We start from the raw sequence: 23,392 nt of genomic DNA, 5'->3' as shown, positions 1-23,392 counted from the left end.
TATAGCCAATACTTAAGTATAGAAATTTTCAGCATTGATAGGGATATCACAGGAAAAAACAGCTATTTCAAATGCTGAAAGGTAAATGAGCTATTTGTAAACTATTTAATACACCCCAGCAGTTAAATTGTATCACTGGGAACAAACTAAAGGGGAAACAAAATGAGGGTACACTGTCTCTTTAAATACTAACATGTGTCTGTAAATCTAGCCTGTTGTCGCAGTGCAGGTTTTTAAATGGATTGGAATGTCTTTGCATTTGAAAACCATATGATACTTTGGAAGCGCTTATAAAATTTAGAATAGGGGCCATTATTTATAGAGGTGTCTGCTAAGGCTACAGTGAATGTGTTATAAGAATGAATACAACCACAGTATGTGCTGGGAAATAACAGCGCTATTTTGAAGGGTGCTGGATAAAGCTTCAAATTTAGGAAAGGTATGAGATATGAATGTCATGACATGGAAATGCCAGCACTTAATGAAACCAATACTTTCTCCTTTCAATGTACAGGGAGCTGACTACAAAAAAGTATTATAAATAAAATATAAATTCCAAGCGGACATTGTGCCTGTTAGCAGCAGAGCTTGGATAAGGAACAAACTCATATGTTGTGGGTTTTGATACAGCTTATTTCACTTTTCCTTGCACAGCAAAAAACAAATTCTGTTAATCCATAGTAGATTTTACATTTGGTTCAGAAGTAACCACTATTCACAGTCATTTGTGCTTATAACTGGAAAGATGTTTTTTCCTTATAGGATGTCAGTAGACAAATTTTGGCCTGAGGCATAAAACTTAATGCTTTCCTAAATCCACCCCTTCCTTCCCCATGACAAGCTTTCATAAAGTTCAAAACTTTACTACCCAGTGAGGTGACGATATGGCCCACCTCAAAGAACTCTGCATTAATAATCATTTGATGGCAGAGGTTAGCAGTTTATGTGTTTCTGACACCATGGGGAGAACAGTATAAATTTGACACAGATTACCAGATTGTGCAGAGGAAAATGCATATAATATAATGTGTGTGTTTGTATAAATATGTGAACACACATATTAAATAACATTGAAATACAAATCTCACTAGCAATTTATTTACTTTTCACATATAACTTTATTTTAGATAGACAACATATAATTTGGTACAATCTAGGCTCAGTTTACAAACATACTTCATATGCAAATGGTCAAGGGGTCGACCACAATCTGCCTTGCTACTTAATTTCTTCCTAAAAGATGCTTAAACAAAATTGTGCCTTTGTGGACGGGTTTTTATAAAGGACACGCAAGAGTTGTTTTCAAAGTGCCTGCGCCTACATTAGAACTTGCAATCTGGAACAAGCATTCATGACCTTGTGAGTTCAGTAATGTAGTCTCATGAGCTGTTAATACTTAAATCTTACAACAACAACAATAACAACAAACAACTGTTTAAACCATTTTATGCAGTTCTGCTAATGATAAAACTTTTGCATCTTCTTATAAAAACTAAGGTATTCTTTGGTTCTCAATTAAGCAATCCTTACCTATTTTAACCCCACAAAGATTGTCATGAGACTTTCATGATCCTAAAGCACAAGTTTTGATTTACCATACTCTACTCCTTGGCTGAGGTTGTCTATCAGCTCACAGCAAGTGAGCTTTTAGGCCCTGAAGATGTCCTTGCATGTAGACATCTTAGAGGCTTTCTGAAGAAGATGATGACTTCTTGATCATCTCTTTTTTTTATCATCTCTTAGGCAATATGTCGATTAAGGTCAGAGTCTAAAAATCAATCTAGTCTGGGACCTACTCAAGTAATAATGAAAGTATTTAGCATTTCATTCATTATCTGACTCTACAGCACTTGTGACCTGTCTATTTGGACTGTGTTTCATCTTCTCAAGTTGGGAAGAATGGTAGATGTATTTGTATGTAATTTAGTACCAGTATATTGTTAGTGAGGCACAGCCTACACACAGTATCAGGGGTTCTTATATGCTGTATGGATTTGTTTAAATTCCTAGACATGATAGCAAGAGGATGATGTGAACTTAAGTGAGAAAAAGGATATAGGTAGTGGTGATACGTTGATTGTATTTTGTATTTCTGGAGATGTGGCAGAATTATTATTTTTTCGTAACATACATCAAACGTTTCTGTTCTTGTTTTCAAAATAAATACAACCACCATACATAAAATATTTGTAATTGACAGTTTTAACAGATTTCTAACATCCATTCCTGCAGGATGTTCAGTGATTGTAACATCTGTTGTGGGCTCAAATAATTCAGTTAGCTTTGATGGTCAACCCCAGATTTCTTCAGATTCTTGCTTTAGTGGCCATTTCTACATTGCACTCATAAAACTGATAAAAGGCCCCATTTGTGTTCAAGTTGCTGACATTGCACAAATAATGATTTCCAACCAGACAGCATATTTCTGGCTACTGCTATCTCATTCTTTGAGAACTATTTTGATTATGAACACATTCTCATTATGTTCATGGTGAATCATGAGCCCTATGCTTTTTGGGAGCCTGGCAGCACTGCACTCAGTACACAAAACCTCAGACAACCCACATTATAATCCAGTATAAGGGTGCAGGACACTTTAGACTACATACATGAGTATTATAAAAAAAAAACCCATTATTTAAATAGTCATATAATGGAAAGTAGACAACATAAATAATGAATGCTTGTTGCATTTAGGGGGGGATTTGGGAATTGAATTTGTTTTTTAATGTCCATTCAAGAGGGACCTTGACATTTGTTATGAATTATGACATCTAAGCTGTTTGTTTTTTGCTGCAAGTGCTAACATTTGATAAAGGTGTACGATGTAAGCACTGTTCTAACATTCTGGTGTAGAGTGTCAAGGATATCATTGCTTTAAGAGCAATTTAATATTTAATAATAGCTGGCATGCTGCAGCATTTGTAAATAAACAAGAATATTCAATCTTTACCTTGCAATTTAAAGTAGAAAGAAGTACACTTATAAGAAGAATATTGGTTGTCAGCCTCATCTGACATCTGCCTCATAAGACATGTCAATCAAACACAAGATGCATATCTCAATGCTAACTGTAATACATATTTGTATTCATTTACACTAATAGGCTTGGTTGATCAGATCTTATATACTGTATATTGTGCTACTTATATATACTGTGCTAGTTCTTTGGTTTTGGGAGTCATTTTATAAACTCTAAAAAGACTGTTTTGCTAAATCTGGCCCATTTCAAATCCATGAGTGTATGCTTCGGTGAGTTTTGACTTTTATTTAAAGCCATTTCAATCCATTTGCATAGTCAGTGATATAATTTGAAAACATACGTGAATTACGTGAAAATTAATTGAGTTTTTTTTTAATCTACTAAAGTGCATGTTAAAGGGACAATGTAACCCCCCCCCCCTTTAATGTGTTACACATGATTACCTGCTAGAGTGTATTCAATTGTTTGCAAATGTCTCTTTTACTTTTATTTTGTAACTTGAAATATCAGATTTTTTCCTATTGTATCCCCACTTATACTGAAATTACTGGTTATAAAAAAGCTATGTAAACATGAAGGTTTAGAAAAAATAACACTCACAGTGGGTGTGGGACAGAGAGCTTATATAATGTTAAATTCCATTGTTCTCTCTAAGGGCTCTCCGCCGACATGAGATGATCTAAAATAACCCTCCATAACTGCAAGATCTCCCACAAGATTCTAGAAAGTCAAATTTTGTTATATGTCTCTAAGAGGCATTTCCTGTATTTCTGGATGTGAAGGAGAGGCAAGCCCAGTGCAATTTAGCAATGCTTGATATTAGAGTTTTGTTACATTTACACTTTTTGCTTTGCATTTTATAATACAAGACTTCAGACTGTGTCCTTAAAGTTTTATTACATTTAAGCTTTGCACTTACTATTTTGTATTTGAATGCATTAAGATTCTGTATATAGCAGTGAATTTAGGATTGTAATTTTACAAATTCTGATTGTGCTTTGAAAGTTTCTGAGTAACTTTAGCAAATTAGGATCATACTTTGTATATGTGTGTGTATCTTTTACAAATTGTATTGCACTTTCTATTTGTTCTGTTAAAATAAAAATAAAAGTTTTAGAAAAGTGGGAAGGGCAGGGGAGTCCCCTGGGTTGAACAGAGGAGTTCCCATGGTGTGTCTGAATGTCTCTCACAATTCTCATGATATTCTATAAGAATTTTATACCAGAAGACTAACTGATTTATTTTGCCAGCTATATGCAGGTGAAATTTGCTTAAAAGTAACAACACACATATTTAAATGACATAAAAGTAATGTATACTAAACTGTTGGCAACTGTAATTTAAATTTTTAGTGATGTAATTTCGGTTTAATTTATATTAGCTGCAAGCTGAGACTTTATATTAATGTCAAGCACTCCCCTGTTAACTTCACTCTCCCCTGTGAAATTTTGGATTCCAGAGACCTTTATTACTTTCTATGGAAGGCATCTCTCATCAGTGATTTCAGCCCCTGTGAAGTCTGCATTATAATTTCTCTCCAAACTAAAGAATCTTTGATCATCTGGCCTAAGTATTGGTCTTTTAATATATAGTGAAAAATAAGAGGACTTTGTTTGTGGATAGATAGACTTTAATGGAGAGCATTATGGGGGGAAAAAACACATATCGATTGCTCGCTAACTTGACACCGCATTAGATCTACTGTGCTAAACTCAAAGGTAGTTTCACATATTTTACATTCCAATGGTCTTCACATAGAAGAAAATGTTCTCTTTATGTTAAATATATTTAAAAAAAAAAAAAAAAAAAAATATATATATATATAGCTATATAGATATATAGCTATATAGATATATATGAATATATACAAGAATATATATATATACACAGATATATGTATAAGATATAGGAATATATATATATTTTAAAATACTTATTTTCTACTATGTGAAGAACATTGGAATGTAAAATATTTATAGTACATACATAGTAAAACAAATTTTGCAATACTAAAATTAAATAAAAATAAATAATTCTTCATGTTTTAAGGTATTTGAGTGAAAAGGGCTCCAAAGTGTATATATATATATATATATATATATATATATATATATATATATATATATATACTGTGTATATATATATATATATATATATATATATATATCCTATATTATAAAATGCCAAGTGTGTTTGTCCAAAGCTGTCATGCGCAGAAGAGACTGCGCGCGAGGACAAACACACCTGGCCTTCCAACTGACCTGGCATCTGGCGTCAGCGTGTGGTGGAGTGAGTGTGGCTGAACGGGTGCAACATGGGCGTGGCCGGGTGTGATGTAGGCGGGACCAGACGTGACGTGGGCAGGGGCGGGCGCGACGCGGGCGGGGCCAGATGCCGGGGCCAACTGCTGAGACAGAGAGCTCTAAAAAGGGGGGATAGAGAGAGCAGAAGAGGGGGGATAAAGAGAGGGAGAGAGGCAGCAAAAGAGAGGGGGAGAGTGCAAAAAAGAGAGGGGGGAGAGTGCGCAAAAGAGAGGGGGGAGAGAGCGCAAAAGAGAGGGGGGAGAGAGCGCAAAAGAGAGGGGGAGAGAGCGCAAAAGAGAGGGGGGAGAGAGCGCAAAAGAGAGGGGGAGAGAGCGCAAAAGAGAGGGGGAGAGACAGCAAACAAGAGGAGAGAGAGAGCAAACGAGAGCAGAGAGAGAGAGCAAACGAGAGGGGGAAGAGAGAGAGCAAAAGAGAGGGAGAGAGACAGCAAAAGAGGGGGAGAGAGACAGCAAAATAGGGAGAGAGAGAGCAAAAGAGAGGGAGAGAGACAGCAAAAGAGGGGGAGAGAGAGCAAAAGAGAGAGGAAGAGAGAGAGCAAAAGAGAGGGGAGAGAGAGCAAAAAAGAGGGGGGGAGAGAGAGCAAAAGAGAGGGGGAAGAGAGGGAGAGCAAAAGAGAGGGGGGAGAGAGAGAGCAAAAGAGAGGGGGAAGAGAGAGAGCAAAAGAGTGGGGGGAGAGAGAGAGCAAAAGAGAGTGGGGAGAGAGAGCAAAAGAGAGGGGGGAGAGAGAGAGTAAAAGAGAGGGGGGAGAGAGAGAGTAAAAGAGAGGGGAGAGAGAGAGAGAGCAAAACAGAGGAGAGAGAGAGCAAAAGAGAGGGGAGAAAGAGAGAGCAAAAGAGAGGGGGATAGAGAGGGCTTTAGGACTAGTATATATATATATATATATATATATATATATATACAGGGAGTGCAGAATTATTAGGCAAATGAGTATTTTGACCACATCATCCTCTTTATGCATGTTGTCTTACTCCAAGCTGTATAGGCTCAAAAGCCTACTACCAATTAAGCATATTAGGTGATGTGCATCTCTGTAATGAGAAGGGGTGTGGTGTAATGACATCAACACCCTATATCAGGTGTGCATAATTATTAGGCAACTTCCTTTCCTTTGGCAAAATGGGTCAAAAGAAGGACATGACAGGCTCAGAAAAGTCAAAAATAGTGAGATATCTTGCAGAGGGATGCAGCACTCTTAAAATTGCAAAGCTTCTGAAGCGTGATCATCGAACAATAAACGTTTCATTCAAAATAGTCAACAGGGTTGCAAGAAGCGTGTGGAAAAACCAAGGCGCAAAATAACTGCCCATGAACTGAGAAAAGTCAAGCGTGCAGCTGCCAAGATGCCACTTGCCACCAGTTTGGCCATATTTCAGAGCTGCAACATCACTGGAGTGCCCAAAAGCACAAGGTGTGCAATACTCAGAGACATGGCCAAGGTAAGAAAGGCTGAAAGACGACCACCACTGAACAAGACACACAAGCTGAAACGTCAACACTGGGCCAAGAAATATCTCAAGACTGATTTTTCTAAGGTTTTATGGACTGATGAAATGAGAGTGAGTCTTGATGGGCCAGATGGATGGGCCCGTGGCTGGATTGGTAAAGGGCAGAGAGCTCCAGTCCGACTCAGACGCCAGAAAGGTGGAGGTGGAGTACTGGTTTGGGCTGGTATCATCAAAGATGAGCTTGTGGGGCCTTTTCGGGTTGAGGATGGAGTCAAGCTCAACTCCCAGTCCTACTGCCAGTTTCTGGAAGACACCTTCTTCAAGCAGTGGTACAGGAAGAAGTCTGCATCCTTCAAGAAAAACATGATTTTTATGCAGGACAATGCTCCATCACACGCGTCCAAGTACTCCACAGTGTGGCTGGCAAGAAAGGGTATAAAAGAAGAAAATCTAATGACATGGCCTCCTTGTTCACCTGATCTGAACCCCATTGAGAACCTGTGGTCCATCATCAAATGTGAGATTTACAAGGAGGGAAAACAGTACACCTCTCTGAACAGTGTCTGGGGGGCTGTGGTTGCTGCTGCACGCAATGTTGATGGTGAACAGATCAAAACACTGACAGAATCCATGGATGGCAGGCTTTTGAGTGTCCTTGCAAAGAAAGGTGGCTATATTGGTCACTGATTTGTTTTTGTTTTGTTTTTGAATGTCAGAAATGTATATTTGTGAATGTTGAGATGTTATATTGGTTTCACTGGTAAAAATAAATAATTGAAATGGGTATATATTTGTTTTTTGTTAAGTTGCCTAATAATTATGCACAGTAATAGTCACCTGCACACACAGATATCCCCCTAAAATAGCTATAACTAAAAACAAACTAAAAACTACTTCCAAAACTATTCAGCTTTGATATTAATGAGTTTTTTGGGTTCATTGAGAACATGGTTGTTGTTCAATAATAAAATTAATCCTCAAAAATACAACTTGCCTAATAATCCTGTACTCCCTGTACATATATATATATATATATATATATAAACCAAAATAAAGAACTACTAAAGTTTGTCTGAAACCCAGCGAGTGTGGTTCTGTATACTTTATATTTTTCATCCCTGCTAGCATCCTGGGCTGGTTGTTGTCATTTTTGGTTAGTGAGAGTCCAGTTCCTAATATTTCTGTGTGTGTGTATATATATATATATATATATATATATATATATATATATATATATATATATGTACACACACACACACACATATATATACAGTATATATACATATATACACATACATCTACACATACAAATATATTCACATATATATGCACCCATACACATGTGTATACAATATAGCCTTTTTTCCAATGCCGCCCCTTGCACATTTGCGGCCAATCGGCTGCTAGCAGGATTATCAATCAACCCGATCGTATCCAATCGGGCGGATTGCTGTCTGCCGACTCAAAGGTGGCGGACGAGTTAAGTCTTCTTAAAGGCTTGCGCAGAAACAGGTGCACACAGGGCATGATAAATCAGCCCCATAGCCTTTACTAGAGGTCTTAAGTCGCACTATCCTTGACAAGTACAAATTTAGTTTGTCCTTGAGCAAATGCATTCTCTTTCAACTTGTAATACGTATACAAGTTAACACGGTCACGATATTGCCTTCCACAACTTGTGCAAACAATAGCGTGCCACTTGTAATCTAGCCCTGTATAAATAAACAACACTAAACAATTTATATTATATACACACTTGGCTTTTCACTTAAATTTGGCCCGTTAGAGAGGCATGAGGGCAGGTTTGAAAACCAGTGGCTTAGATTAGAGTTGTTTAAAATTGTATGCTCTATCCGAATCATAAAAGAAAAAAATTGGGTTTCATATCCCTTTAACAGCAGCTCTAGAACTATGAAATTATTTGATACACTGACATACCCACTTTTGTGCAACTGATACTGCATACATCATCTTGTATGTATCATATAGATGTATTTATGCTAACAGTGCTCAGGATAATATCACAACATTGATAGAGAAACATATACACCACCAGCCAGGGGCGAAACTACAGGGGAATGCAGAGGTCATAATTGCCACTATATACAGTACCGGGGGGCTGGACCATGTCACAGACTACTGTGGTCACTTTATAAAGTACTGGGGTGGGTAGGGTCAGGCCAGCCATCTCACCGGCAGATTACAGACTGTGTCACTGACTCACTATATACAGTACTGGTGGGTTAAACAGTGTCACTATATACAGTAATAGTGGGTCAGACCATCTCACAGACTGTGGGCACAGGGTACCTCCTTTTGCAGACGTAATCTGATTCACATTTTTTTCTGTGATAAATGTAAAAAAAAGAAATATATGTATCAAATTCACTTTTTTGGGGGTGGGGGGGCCCTTCTTAGATTTTTGCAGCTGGGCCCTGTGGTTTCTAGTTACGCCTCTGCCTCCAGCTCTTTTATTGGGTGGCTCTAAGGCTGTGCCCTTCTCATTGTCCACAAATTTTTTTTAAAGCATTGCAGGATCCATCTTAAAATTGACTGAACCGTCCATGTAATGATTCTTGTTTTAGTGTCCTATAAGAATTGTTAACAAATTTCTAATTAACCCACACAATATTTTTAATTATGTCCAGTTTTTCTATTTCATTGTATTAGGGGATGTTCCTTTAGTAGATTGTGATACCTTTTATTGGACCAACAAAATCAACGTTTTTGATTCCATACAATTTCAAGACCTCACAGGTCTCTTCTTCAATGTAGAAGAGACCTGTAAGGTCTTGAAAGCTTATGTAATTAAAAAAAAAAAAACTTGATTTTAGTTTTATTGATTCACAAGGTAGAATTTCTTTTTTGTTTTCATTTTTCTACTAAGCTACATATAGTTAATGATTTGAATACAGATTTATAAATGTAAACACTTTGTAAAAGATAATACACAATCTTAACCTTTTAAAGCCGTTATGACGTTCTATTCCGTCATAATTAGACTGGGCTTTAAAGCCATTATGACGGAATAGAACGTCATAACTAACGGCTGTCCTGAAGCCTTCTGTGCTTCAAGGATTTAATCGCGGTCTGGAGGGCATTCCTAGGATTGTAGGGACGCCCCCTAGATGCGATCCAATAATTGAAATCTCTCGATCGTATGCACGATCGCGTAGCTTCAATTTGTCTACATCGGAACAGTTGTTCCGATGTAGGCACTTTAACCCTGTCACGAAAGGGTTAAAGAGGTGAAATTGTGTATTTTATATTCTATGTTAAAAACAAATATTTATTTTAACATATGTGCTACATAATCTTCAAAATCTAGTATAAATAAATCATATTTTTTTTATTTCATGCAGGTTCACCACAAAGTGCCTCAAATTCTTGATATAAAGATGATAAATCTTAGTGAGTACTCACATTGAAGGAATTCAACTTTTGAAAGTTGCATAATCAAACCTCACCTACACTTGAGAGTTTTCACATTCTATATTTATAAAATTCAAAACCCATTTGTGACATTAGACATGGGTCATGTTTCTCCAAGTTGCTTCGGAAGCATTTCAATATTCAATGGCTTCATAACACTCATTATGCTTTAAATTACCACCAGTGTGTTCATATGGGAATAGGGAAAACCAGCAGGCCAAGAAAACTTATAACTGTAACTCTACATGTGTTGAAGGTTACATCACTGTCAGCTGTAAACCCAAATAATTCCCAAATGAAACTCAACCCAATGTACTCAAAGTACTTATTTTTATATTTAAAAGGAAGTAAAAAATGTGGTGCAATCGTTAGTTCATCTTTTTTGTTTTATGTGCATTTATCACTCTCTGCTTTATTTTAGACTTTCTTGGTAAAAAAGCTGCACATACATCTGTCTAGTACGCTAATAAAAACATGTCATAAATTACTGTGAGGTTCCTTCAGTGAACATATTCCTTTCACTAATACATTTTCAGTATGTATCCTTTTATTTATATAGCACCATATGTATGCCCGGTGCCTTGAAAGATTATAACACATGGAAGATATAATACAATAACATATAAATGGGATAAGAGAATTCCGTAAATAATGAAGTAAATGGGAGAACTGTCAAAAAAGGAATAAAATATCTGGTATTTTCCAAGTCCCTCTTTTAGTCAAGCAGAGGCACAAAAGGCAGTCTGCAACATATGCACACTTTTTTTTTCTTTGCATGCGAATGGTAAGGGGGAAAAGCTGAAAAAGCACATTTAAATATTAAATATTCATGTTAAACTTAATTGCTTCTTGTTGGACACATATATGTATCTATATATCAGGTATGTATGATCCATATGGGTGCTAAGAACTCGAGGTATTACTGGCAATAAAGCGCAAGTGTATTTAATTTTATATAAATATTCACTAGCATCAATTAGCAAATCTACACCTAATTGCCTTACAGCCTCCAGGGACTATAAGGAAAATTGCCAGAAAATTACTACTCCTTCACCATTTTTATATTTACATGCATGTTAATAAGAATAAACATTTCAAGTTTTTGATATACTAAATGCATTTGTATAAAGAGAAATAATAATTTAAAAAATGGCACACTGTAATATCCTGTTCACTGGTTTATCTTGTAGTATAGTTTATGGATATTTCTTCCAGTTGAGGATAGCTCTTCCATATTATGCAAATGTGTTATTAACTATATATTGCACTGGGGCCCTGGTGTCTTTTTGTATTACAAGCAAATCTACCAAATAACTAGTGTTCTTAATGCACAGCTTGCTCAAAATTATACTAGGGTCCTTCCCCCCCCCCCCCCACACACACATACACCTTTCTAGGTCTGCGTTATTGAGTTAAAAGTACAGGACACATGGAGTCAATGTGCAACATCATTAGCAATTTAAATATTTGGAATTCTCCTTTGAATCCTATCTCTGCCGCCCCCACCCCAGCCAACACACAGAGCTGCAGCAATTAATCATCACACAGCCTGCCGCCTCCTTCTCCAACAGCGCTGTGTTTGCACAAGTATTGTGTGGCAAAGACAAAGAGACCATGAGTCCCCAGGTCATGCATGTATACACACATACACAATCATACTTTAACGTATGCACACAAATGTATACAAAGGTTGGCTAGAGCACCCATTGCACAGGTATGTGTACATACGCATTCCAATGTGTCAGATAGCTGTGCAACCTTTCAAACACAAGACCCTTCAGCTCTCAATGAGCAAATATTAAATTGCAAGCATTTTTGATGTGGATTTATGTTTTGTAGTTATTATGTCCTTATTCTTAAATTAATAGAACAACATTGAATTATAGTCATTTCCAGCACTGCCGTTTTGAATCTCTGCTCTAATCTGCTTACTTAGCACAACTGGGAAATGTTATGTCGAGAGGTGGCCTGTGTTTGTAGCAGTGTTATCAAGCTCTCAGTTAAGGTCCCTGCTATTATGATCAAGGCACATTTCACTTGAATGCATAGAAAAGAAAGGCCCTTCTATATTAATGTTTATATTCCATAACTCAGAAAAAATAATGGCTACAAAAATGTACACCTACCCAATTATACATCTTGCCTTATTCTCTAAATTTAATATATAATAAAACATGGCTAACAGCTTAGATCACTGGTTTTCAAACTGGTCAGGCCTCCTTAACAGAGCAGATTTTTAGGCTATCTGAACTGGAGCACAGGTGAAATAATCAGCTGGTTAGTTGACATGGTTATTTTAATTGCTTTCACACAAGATCTGGATTTGCATAGATCCTATTGTGGTGATCTTTCACAAGAATGAATCCAGCACTGAAGAGTCCACAAGTGGCCGCCTACTTCCGCATTTGGCATCTCCCTACCCTGTAGTGAATAAAAAGCGGCTTTTTTTGTATATACATCATCCACTTTGTGATTAGGTATACATTGGGCAGCATTTACCTTGAAAGCACCCAGCTTTTATAGAGTCCGATGTTCAATAGTACTAGGTTGTAAAGGCATCCACACTACAACTGAGGCAGTTCAAATGTTCTAAAGTTATATAATCACTGTTAGACGGTGCTCTTAAAATGAGTTTTAGTACAATTTACTGTGGGATGTGATGGTTCTTTACCACTGGCGGAATGTTCAAAGCAGCATCACGATGTGCAGTGAGTGTTTAAAGGGACATTCAACACTTAGTGTAACAGGTTTTTATATAGTAAATTAAGAAACTGAGGTCCGCCTACACTATACCCCTCCTCCCTTGCCGCCTTGCTTCTGTCCTAATCAGCGGCGCTAACTACTCTAATACCCGGTCAATATGGATGCCGAACTCCCCCCACTATAACGTAGTTGCCTTCTTCTTAAACTGATAAGCAAATCAGAATCCAGTCCTCGGACTGAAATTGCACGCACAACCCAAAACAAAATAAATTTACTATAGTTAAATAAATGAATCCTATTTAAAACTAAATACTTACCTGTAAAATAAACCCTAATTTAGCTGCAATATAACTAATAGTTACATTGTAGCTATTTTAGGATTTATATTTATTTTACAGGCAACTTTGTATTTATTTTAACTAGGTACAATAGCTATTAAATAGATATTTACTGTTTAATAGTTACCTAGCTAAAATAATTACAAAATTACCTGTAAAATAAATCCTAACCTAAGTTACAATTAAACCTAACACTACACTATCATTAAATAAATTAACTACAAGTACCTACAATTATCTACAATTAAATAAACTAAACTAAAGTACAAAAAACCCCCCCACTAAATTACAAAAAAAAACAAACACTAAAATACAAAAAATAAAAAAATATTACAAGAATTTTAAACTAATTACACCTAATCTAAGCCCCCTAATAAAATAAAAAAGCCCCCCAAAATAAAAAAAATGCCCTACCCTATACTAAATTACAAAAGTTAACAGCTCTATTACCTTACCAGCCCTTAAAAGGGCCTTTTGCGGGGCATGCCCCAAAGAAAACAGCTCTTTTGCCTGTAAAAAAAAAAAAACACAATACCACCCCCCAACATTACAACCCACCACCCACATACCCCTACTCTAACCCAAAACCCCCTTAAATAAACCTAACACTACCCCCCTGAAGATCTCCCTACCTTGAGTCGTGTTCACCCAGCCGGGCCGAAGTCTTCATCCGATGGGGCAGAAGAGGACATCCAGACCGGCAATTTTAAACTAATTACAGCTAATCTAAGCCCCCTAATAAAATAACAAAGCCCCCCAAAATAAAAAAATGGCCTACCCTATATTAAATTACAAAAGTTAACAGCGCTGTTACCTTACCAGCCCTTAAAAGGGCCTTTTGCGGGGCATGCCCCAAAGAAAACAGCTCTTTTGCCTGTAAAAAAAAACCACCACCCCCAACATTACAACCCACCACCCACATACCCCTACTCTAACCCAAACCCCCCTTAAATAAACCTAACACTACCCCCTGAAGATCTCCCTACCTTGAGTCGTGTTCACCCAGCCGGGCCAAAGTCTTCATCCGATGGGGCAGAAGAGGACATCCAGACCGGCAGAAGTCTTCATCCAAGCGGGGCAAGAAGAGGTCTTCCATCCATCAGAAAAGTACCAAAAAACAAACAAACACTAAATTACCAAAAATAATAAAATATTACAAGAATTTTAAACTAATTACACCTAATCTAAGCCCCCTACTAGCTATTAATATAGCTACAATATAACTAATAGTTACATTGTAGCTATTTTAGGATTTATATTTATTTTACAGGCAACTTTGTATTTATTTTAACTAGGTAAAATAGCTATTAAATAGATATTGACTATTTAATAGCTACCTAGTTAAAATAATTACAAAATTACCTGTAAAATAAATCCTAACCTAAGTTACAATTAAACCTAAAACTACACTATCATTAAATAAATTAACTACAAGTACCTACAATTAAATAAACTAAACTAAAGTACAAAAAAACAAACACTAAATTACAAAAAATAAAAAAAATTACAAGAATTTTAAACTAATTACAGCTAATCTAAGCCCCCTAATAAAATAACAAAGCCCCCCAAAATAAAAAAAATGGCCTACCCTATAATAAATTACAAAAGTTAACAGCGCTGTTACCTTACCAGCCCTTAAAAGGGCTTTTTGCGGGGCATGCCCCAAAGAAAACAGATCTTTTGCCTGTAAAAAAAAAAAACCACCACCCCCAACATTACAACCCACCACCCACATACCCCTACTCTAACCCAAACCCCCCTTAAATAAACCTAACACTACCCCCTGAAGATCTCCCTACCTTGAGTTGTGTTCACCCAGCCGGGCCGAAGTCTTCATCCGATGGGGCAGAAGAGGACATCCAGACCGGCAATTTTAAACTAATTACAGCTAATCTAAGCCCCCTAATAAAATAACAAAGCCCCCCAAAATAAAAAAATGGCCTACCCTATATTAAATTACAAAAGTTAACAGCGCTGTTACCTTACCAGCCCTTAAAAGGGCCTTTTGCGGGGCATGCCCCAAAGAAAACAGCTCTTTTGCCTGTAAAAAAACCCCACCACCCCCAACATTACAACCCACCACCCACATACCCCTACTCTAACCCAAACCCCCCCTTAAATAAACCTAACACTACCCCCTGAAGATCTCCCTACCTTGAGTCGTGTTCACCCAGCCGGGCCAAAGTCTTCATCCGATGGGGCAGAAGAGGACATCCAGACTGGCAGAAGTCTTCATCCAAGCGGGGCAAGAAGAGGTCTTCCATCCATCAGAAAAGTACCAAAAAACAAACAAACACTAAATTACCAAAAATAATAAAATATTACAAGAATTTTAAACTAATTACACCTAATCTAAGCCCCCTACTAGCTATTAATATAGCTACAATATAACTAATAGTTACATTGTAGCTATTTTAGGATTTATATTTATTTTACAGGCAACTTTGTATTTATTTTAACTAGGTAAAATAGCTATTAAATAGATATTTACTGTTTAATAGCTACCTAGTTAAAATAATTACAAAATTACCTGAAAAATAAATCCTAACCTAAGTTACAATTAAACCTAACACTACACTATCATTAAATAAATTAAATAAATTAACTACAAGTACCTACAATTAAATACAATGAAATAAACTAAACTAAAGTACAAAAAACAAACACTAAATTACAAAAAATAAAAAAATATTACAAGAATTTTAAACTAATTACACCTAATCTAAGCCTCCTAATAAAATAACAAAGCCCCCCAAAATAAAAAAATGCCCTACCCTATACTAAATTACAAAAGTTAACAGCTCTATTACCTTACCAGCCCTTAAAAGGGCCTTTTGCGGGGGCATGCCCCAAAGAAAACAGCTCTTTTGCCTGTAAAAAAAAAACACAATACCCCCCCCACATTACAACCCACCACCCACATACCCCTACTCTAACCCAAACCCCCCTTAAATAAACCTAACCTAACCTGAAGATCTCCCTACCTTGAGTCGTGTTCACCCAGCCGGGCCGAAGTCTTCATCCGATGGGGCAGAAGAGGACATCCAGACCGGCAGAAGTCAGACTCTTCATCCAAGCGGGGCAAGAAGAGGTCTTCCATCCATCAGAAGTCTTGATCCAGGCGGCATCTTCTATGTTCATCCATCTGGAGCGGAGCGGCAGCATCCTGAAGACATCCGACGCGGAGCATCCTCTTCTTTCTTGATCCGATGACTAAATGACTGTACCTTTAAGTGACGTCATCCAAGATGGCGTCCCTTGAATTCCGATTGGCTGATAGGATTCTATCAGCCAATCGGAATTAAGGAAGGAAAAATCTGATTGGCTGATTCAATCAGCCAATCAGATTCAAGTTCAATCCGATTGGCTGATCCAATAATTATTTTAACTAGGTAGCTATTAAATAGTCAATCACTATTTAATAGCTATTGTACCTAGTTAAAATAAATACAAAGCTGCCTGTAAAATAAATATAAATCCTAAAATAGCTACAATGTAACTATTAGTTATATTGCAGATATATTAGGGTTCATTTTACAGATAAGTATATAGTTTTAAATAGGATTAATTTATTTAATTAATTTAATGATAGTGTAGTGTTAGGTGTAATTGTAACTTAGGTTAGGATTTATTTTACAATTAAATTTGTATCTATTTTAGCTAGGTAGTTATTAAATAGTCAATAACTATTTAATAGCTATTGTACCTAGTTAAAATAAATACAAAGTTGCCTGTAAAATAAATATAAATCCTAAAATAGCTAGAATGTAACTATTAGTTATATTGCAGCTATATTAGGGTTTATTTTACAGGTAAGTATTTAGTTTTAAAAAGGATTAATTTATTTAACTATAGTACATTTATTTCGATTTATTTAAATTATATTTAAGTTAGGGGGGTGTTAGGGTTAGACTTAGGTTTAGGGGTTAATATCCTTATTATAGTAGCGGCGACGTTGGGGGCGGGAGATTAGGGGTTAATAATTGTAGGTAGGTGGCGGCGATGTTAGGGAGGGCAGATTAGGGGTTAATAAAATGTATTATAGTGTTTGCGAGGCGGAAGTGCAGCGGTTTAGGGGTTAATACATTTATTATAGTGGCAGCGATTTCCGGTCGGCAGATTAGGGGTTAATACTTGTAGTTAGATTGTGGCGACGTTGGGGGGGCAGATTAGGGGTTAATAACTATAATGTAGGGGTCGGCGATGTTAGGGACAGCAGATTAGGGGTTAATAGCTATAATGTAGTTGGCGGCGATATCCGGTCGGCAGATTAGGGGTTAATACTTGTAGTTAGATTGCGGCGACGTTGGGGGGGGGCAGATTAGGGGTTAATAATTATAATGTAGGGGTCGGCGATGTTAGGGACAGCAGATTAGGGGTTAATAGCTATAATGTAGGTGGCGGCAATATCCGGTCGGCAGATTAGGGGTTAATACTTGTAGTTAGATTGCGGCGACGTTGGGGGGGCAGATTAGGGGTTAATAACTATAATGTAGGGGTCGGCGATGTTAGGGACAGCAGATTAGGGGTTAATAGCTATAATGTAGGTGGCGGCGATATCCGGTCGGCAGATTAGGGGTTAATAAGATAATGCAGGTGTCAGCGATACCGGGGCGGTAGATTAGGGGTTAATAAGTGTTAGATTAGGGGTGTTTAGAGACTCTGGGTACATGTTAGGGTGTTAGGTGCAGACTTAGTGTTTCCCCATAGGAAACAATGGGGCTGCGGTGTTAGGTTTTTTTTCAGCCGAAACTCCCCATTGTTTCCTATGGGGAAATGCCGAATTTTACCGAGCTAATTCGGATTTATTCGGAGATACGGCAGCTATTTCGGATTTATTCGGTAGATTCGGAAGTATTTTAATTTGTAAATTCTAATCGATCCGAATCTCCGAATTTACCGAATTTTCCAAATTTCCGAATAAATCCGAAACGAACCGCACATGTCTAAAAAAAAACCTAAGCTTCCCATCGTATAGGTATTGCCCTTAAAGGGGCATTTAGCTCTTTTTCAAAAGCCCAAATGCTAATCTGAAAAAAAAAACAAAAAAAAACCCCCAGAATATCTACTCACGGTTGCTGAAGTCTGGACATCAAGGCGTCGAGAAGTCTTCATCCAGGCAGCAACATCTTCATCCATCGCTGGGGCGTCTTCTATCTTCATCCCGGGGGCACGGAGCGTCGAAGACATCCAGCGCAGAGCGTCCTCTTCATACGGTCCCCACCGTACACTAAACAGCCAATGGTATGAGAGCTACTGAAATCCTATTGGCTGTTTTAATTTGAAGAAAGGGTTTGGGCTTTTGAAAAAGGGCATTTAGCTTTGAAGAAAGGGTTTGGGCTTTTGAAAAAGAGCTAAATGGCTCTAAATAGGGGGCAATGGCTAGCTTAGTTTTTTTTTAGAGTTAGGTTTTTTTATTTTGGGGGTTGGCTGGGTGGCGAGTTTTACTGTTGGGGGGACTTTGTATTTTTTCTACAGGTAAAAGAGCTGTTTAACTTAGGGTAATGCCCTATAAAAGGTCCTTTTAAGGGCTATTGGTAGTTTATTGTAGGCTAGGGGGTGTTTTTATTGGGGGGGCTTTTTTATTTTTTTAGGGCTATTAGATTAGGTGTATCCAACAACGAAGATTCTCCCAGCACTCCAAGGTAAGGACACACCGGACTCCAAAGTTTAAAAGCAAAAGTGTGTACTTTATTACAGAAATTCAGCTTAAAATCAGCAGCAAATAATCAAATCAGGAGGAAGTGGGAGTTTAGGTCAAACATGTTTCGTCTAACAACGTAACTTCCTCAATGACCTATTAGATTAGGTGTAATTGTTTTTATTTTTGATAATTGTGTTTATTATTTTTGTAAGCTTAGTGTTTTTTATTTTTCATAATTTAGTGTTTATTATTTTTTTGTAATTTTAGATTTTTTTATTTTCATCGTAGTGTTTTTTTTTTAATTTAGATTTTTTAATTAGTAGTATTTTTTATTTTATTAGAATAGTAAGGTTAGGTTCATTTATAGTTTAATGTTAGGGTTATTTTTATTTCACAGGTAAGTTTTTATTTATTTAAATATAGTTATATTGTAATTTTAATTTAAAGTTAGGGGGGTGTTAGGTTTAGGGGTTAAAAATTTGATTTAGTGTTTTGCGATGTGGGGGGCCATCGGTTTAGGGGTTAATAGTTTTATTTAGTGGCGGAGATGTGGGAGGCCAGAGGCTTAGGGGTTAATAGGTTTATTTAGTTGTGGAGATGTGGGAGGCCGTAGGTTTAGGGGTAAATAGGTTTATTTAGTTGCGGAGATGTGGGAGGCCGGAGGTTTAGGGGTTAATAACTTTATTATAGTATTGGCAATGTCGGAGAGCATCGGAATAGGAGTTAATAACTTTATTATAGTGGCAGAGATGTCGGGGAGCGGCGGAATAGGGGTTAATAACTTTTATTAGTGTCGGCGATGTCGGGGGGCAGCAGATTAGGCGTGTTTAGACTTGGGTTTATGTTAGGTTTAAACGTAACTTTTTTTCCCCTATAGACATCAATGGGGTTGCGTTACGGAGAATTTTAATTCCGCACTTCAGGTGTTAGTTTTTTCTCTAACACTCTCTCCCCATTGATGTCTATGGGGGAAAGCGTGCATGAGCATGTCAAAGCAGCCCTTGGATTTTGTGCGGTATGGAGCTTAAGGCCACCATATCGCACGCACAAGGAGGCTTTTCAGTAACTCATAAGGGCAGTGCTATGCAGGGTGAAATAACGCAACTTTTTTGGCATTAGTTGCGCACCCTGTTTAGCGCAAAACTCGTAATCTAGGTGTAAGATAGGTAACTATTGGATGAGCAATCTTGTCCCTCCCTTCCCCCTCTCATCTTCTTCTCTTTTATTTTCATTCTCGGGGGTAGATTTAACAAGCAGCGGATGCTGCTATCTACCCCGTACTACCCCCCGGAAATGTAAGTTAAGAAGCAGCGGCCATAAGACCGCTGCTTCTTAACTCGTCCGCCACCTCTGATGTAGAGGACAGCAATCAGCCTGATCAGATACGATCGGGTTGATTGACACCCTGCGTATGTGAAGGGGGTGGCATTGCACAAGCATTTCACTAGAAATGCTTGTGGCAATAATAAATGCCGACAGCGTATGCTGTCTGCATTTATCGACGTGCGGCGGACATGATCTGCTGTATTAATAAATCTACCCCTCACTCTTCATCCCTCTTTCCTCTTAATCTAGATCTTGCTTTCACCTCAATCTCTTACAATCCTCACAAATCTTACAGGTCTATGTAGGTCCCCGTACTCTTCTTTCTTGTTTCGCCCTCATGGGCAAAACACAATTACCATGAAATTAATGTCATATTTCTGGTTTGTAATTTCAAATTATGAAAGTTCAGTGTACACTTTGGTGATCAGAGCCTGACAAATTGACTATTTTATTTAGATTTAATGGCACAGACATTTTATACTCTGTTCACTGAATTTATTATATGAATGTAATTAAAGGGATACTAAAGTTAAAATTAAACTTTCATGATTCAAAAAGAGCAAACCGTTTTAAGAGAATTTCCAAATTACTTACATTATCAAATATAGCACTGTCTTTAATTTGCATACTTTCCGAGGCCCTGATATTTAAAGATTCTCCAGCCTGGAGAGAAATTGTAGTTCAGACTTCACAGGAGATGAACTCACTGAATATTCAAAAGAAAAAGGGTGAAACTCTCTCTTATTTCTATATATGAAGGAGAGAGAAGCCCAGTGCAATATAGCACTGCATGATATGACAGTTTTGTTACACTTAGTGCATTGTATTCTATTTTACTATACATTTCAGATTGGGCCTTATCAGTATTATTTCATTTCGGCTTTGTACTTTCTCATTTGTATTTTAATACATTTAAATTTTGATCTAGCAGTGATTTTACACATCCTGGTTATGCTTTAAAAGGTTCTGTTAACAATTTAGGATCATACTTCTATATGGACTTAGGATCATATTTCTGTAAATCTTTTACAAATTACATTGCTCTTTGTATTTTCTCCATTGTATTTGGAATTGATGCAAATGGAGCCTCTATATCAGCTACAGGGGTTCTCCAGTTACTTTATCTCTCCCATGTGATTTTTTTTTTATCCCAGAGAGCTTAATTACTTTCTTTGGAAGGCATCTCTCATCTCTCTGGGATTTCCAGGTTCCTCTATTTTTCTTAGAAAATGCAGTGAGTTTTGCCCCCGTGAAGTCAGCAATATAATCAGAGTTTGTAAAATCACAATACTAAATACACTGCTGTATACAAAATAAAATGCAAAATAGAAAGTGCAAAGTTTAAATATAATACAATTTAATCTGAAGTGTAAAGTGATATAAAATAGAAAGCACAAAGTGTAAACGTAGCAGAACTGTCTCTCCTTCACATACAGAAATGCAGGGAACGCCCTTCAGAGAAGGCAAAATCTGTTTATTTTTTTATTTTTCTAGGGATCTCACAGTGCTGGAGGATCATTTTAGATCATCTCACCTGAGCGGAGAGGTTTTGAATATCAGGGCCTAAGGCACCAGCTACAACAGATCATGCGCAAGAGTTCACATTGTATACGTATATGAGCCTGTTTGATTGGCTGATGGATGTCACATGATACAGGGGGCTAGCAAACTTAAGTAGAAAATAATCTACTGCTCATTTAAAGTTCAGAGAAAGTGGTATTGTATTGTATTTTTATTATGGAATTTGCAATTCTACTGTTCTAATGGTCCATTAATAGCTTTTTATTTTCTTTATTTTCTTGTTTTAATGGTTCTTGAAAAACATTTCTTACACCATTACAAGTAAAATATCTCTGTTAACACTTGTTGTATCACATGCTATAACTAAAAATAAAGATAAAAAACACAACAACAAAGGGATTCTCCAAAACATAGGATAGATATGTAGTAAAGAACATAAATGACATAAGATGTGTTCTGACCAAGGAAAGTAAAAAGTTATCTTGAAATGCTATTGTATTTAATGGAGTGGTGAATATTTGTCATATAAGCACCTTCGAGAATGATAAAATGTGACACAACAGGCATGATTTACATGCATGAAGTAAAGAAAATGTTGTCATTAGGCCAATGATCCCGTGGAGTATTAGATTCTAAACAAATTAAATATGCGTAGACTGTATGAGGTAAGCTGTCTTAATATTCTATTTTAGCCTTATATGGATTTCCATCTATATTTCTAAGGATTCAATTAAAAACACACAGATATATATATATTTGATGCATCTTGCTTAAAAACTGCAGTTTACTACTACAGTCACATCATTTCCGATCTTGCAGGTATTTCATAGCAGGACAGTATGAGTTATGAAGCACTGAGAAATGTTGACTCATCATATTATAATCAGCACTGTGTTTGACCCTTCCCTAGTCTCATTCTGAATTAGATCTGCAACAAAATGAATTATTTTTAATCCAGAGGTACTAGAGATGAAGGTCACAGTCATGCCAGACATATTAAAACCTTCCTATTTTAGGTTTGTGATATTTAAAATATTACACATTAGGGTCAACAGAGAAAATGGAAGGAGATATTTATAACTGCTATTAAAAACTGGCATTTCATAAGGCGTCATAGATGCATCTCTCAAGTGAATTAATATCTAAGATACTGACAAAATCCCAAACTGGTACATATGTTAGGGACATTGATGAAAGAGAATTAATGACTCAAGAATTGCTATGATTCTCTGGACATGTGTGATATAATAACCCCTGAGAACTTCACATATGCTGAAAGTGTATACAGCTGGGCAGACAGCTCAGGGGTATTAAAGGGACAGGAAAGTCAAAATTAAACTGTCATGATTCAGATAGAGCATGCAATTTTAAGAGACTTTTCACTTTACTTTATTAATCAAATGTACTTAATTCTGTGGGTACCATTTTCTGAAAAGCATGACCAGGTAAGGTCAGGAGTAGCAATGCACTTCTGGGAGCTAGCTGGTGGTTACACACATATGCTATGCTGGATTGGCCTTCCAGGAGATTTCCCAGTGGGCGGCAGAAGCTGGGGATGGAGAGCTACAACTTAAAGGGGTGATTAATAGATGTAGGGTGCCTATATAACAACTGGCTCACTGGAGCTAAAGCACAATCCATGCCACTCAAATTTTTGGGCTGGTATTAAAAGTCGA

The sequence above is a fragment of the Bombina bombina genome, chromosome 3 (genome assembly GCF_027579735.1).
Source record: "Bombina bombina isolate aBomBom1 chromosome 3, aBomBom1.pri, whole genome shotgun sequence".
Classification (NCBI taxonomy): Eukaryota; Metazoa; Chordata; class Amphibia; order Anura; family Bombinatoridae; genus Bombina; species Bombina bombina.
Note: the sequence above shows the minus strand (reverse complement) of the source record.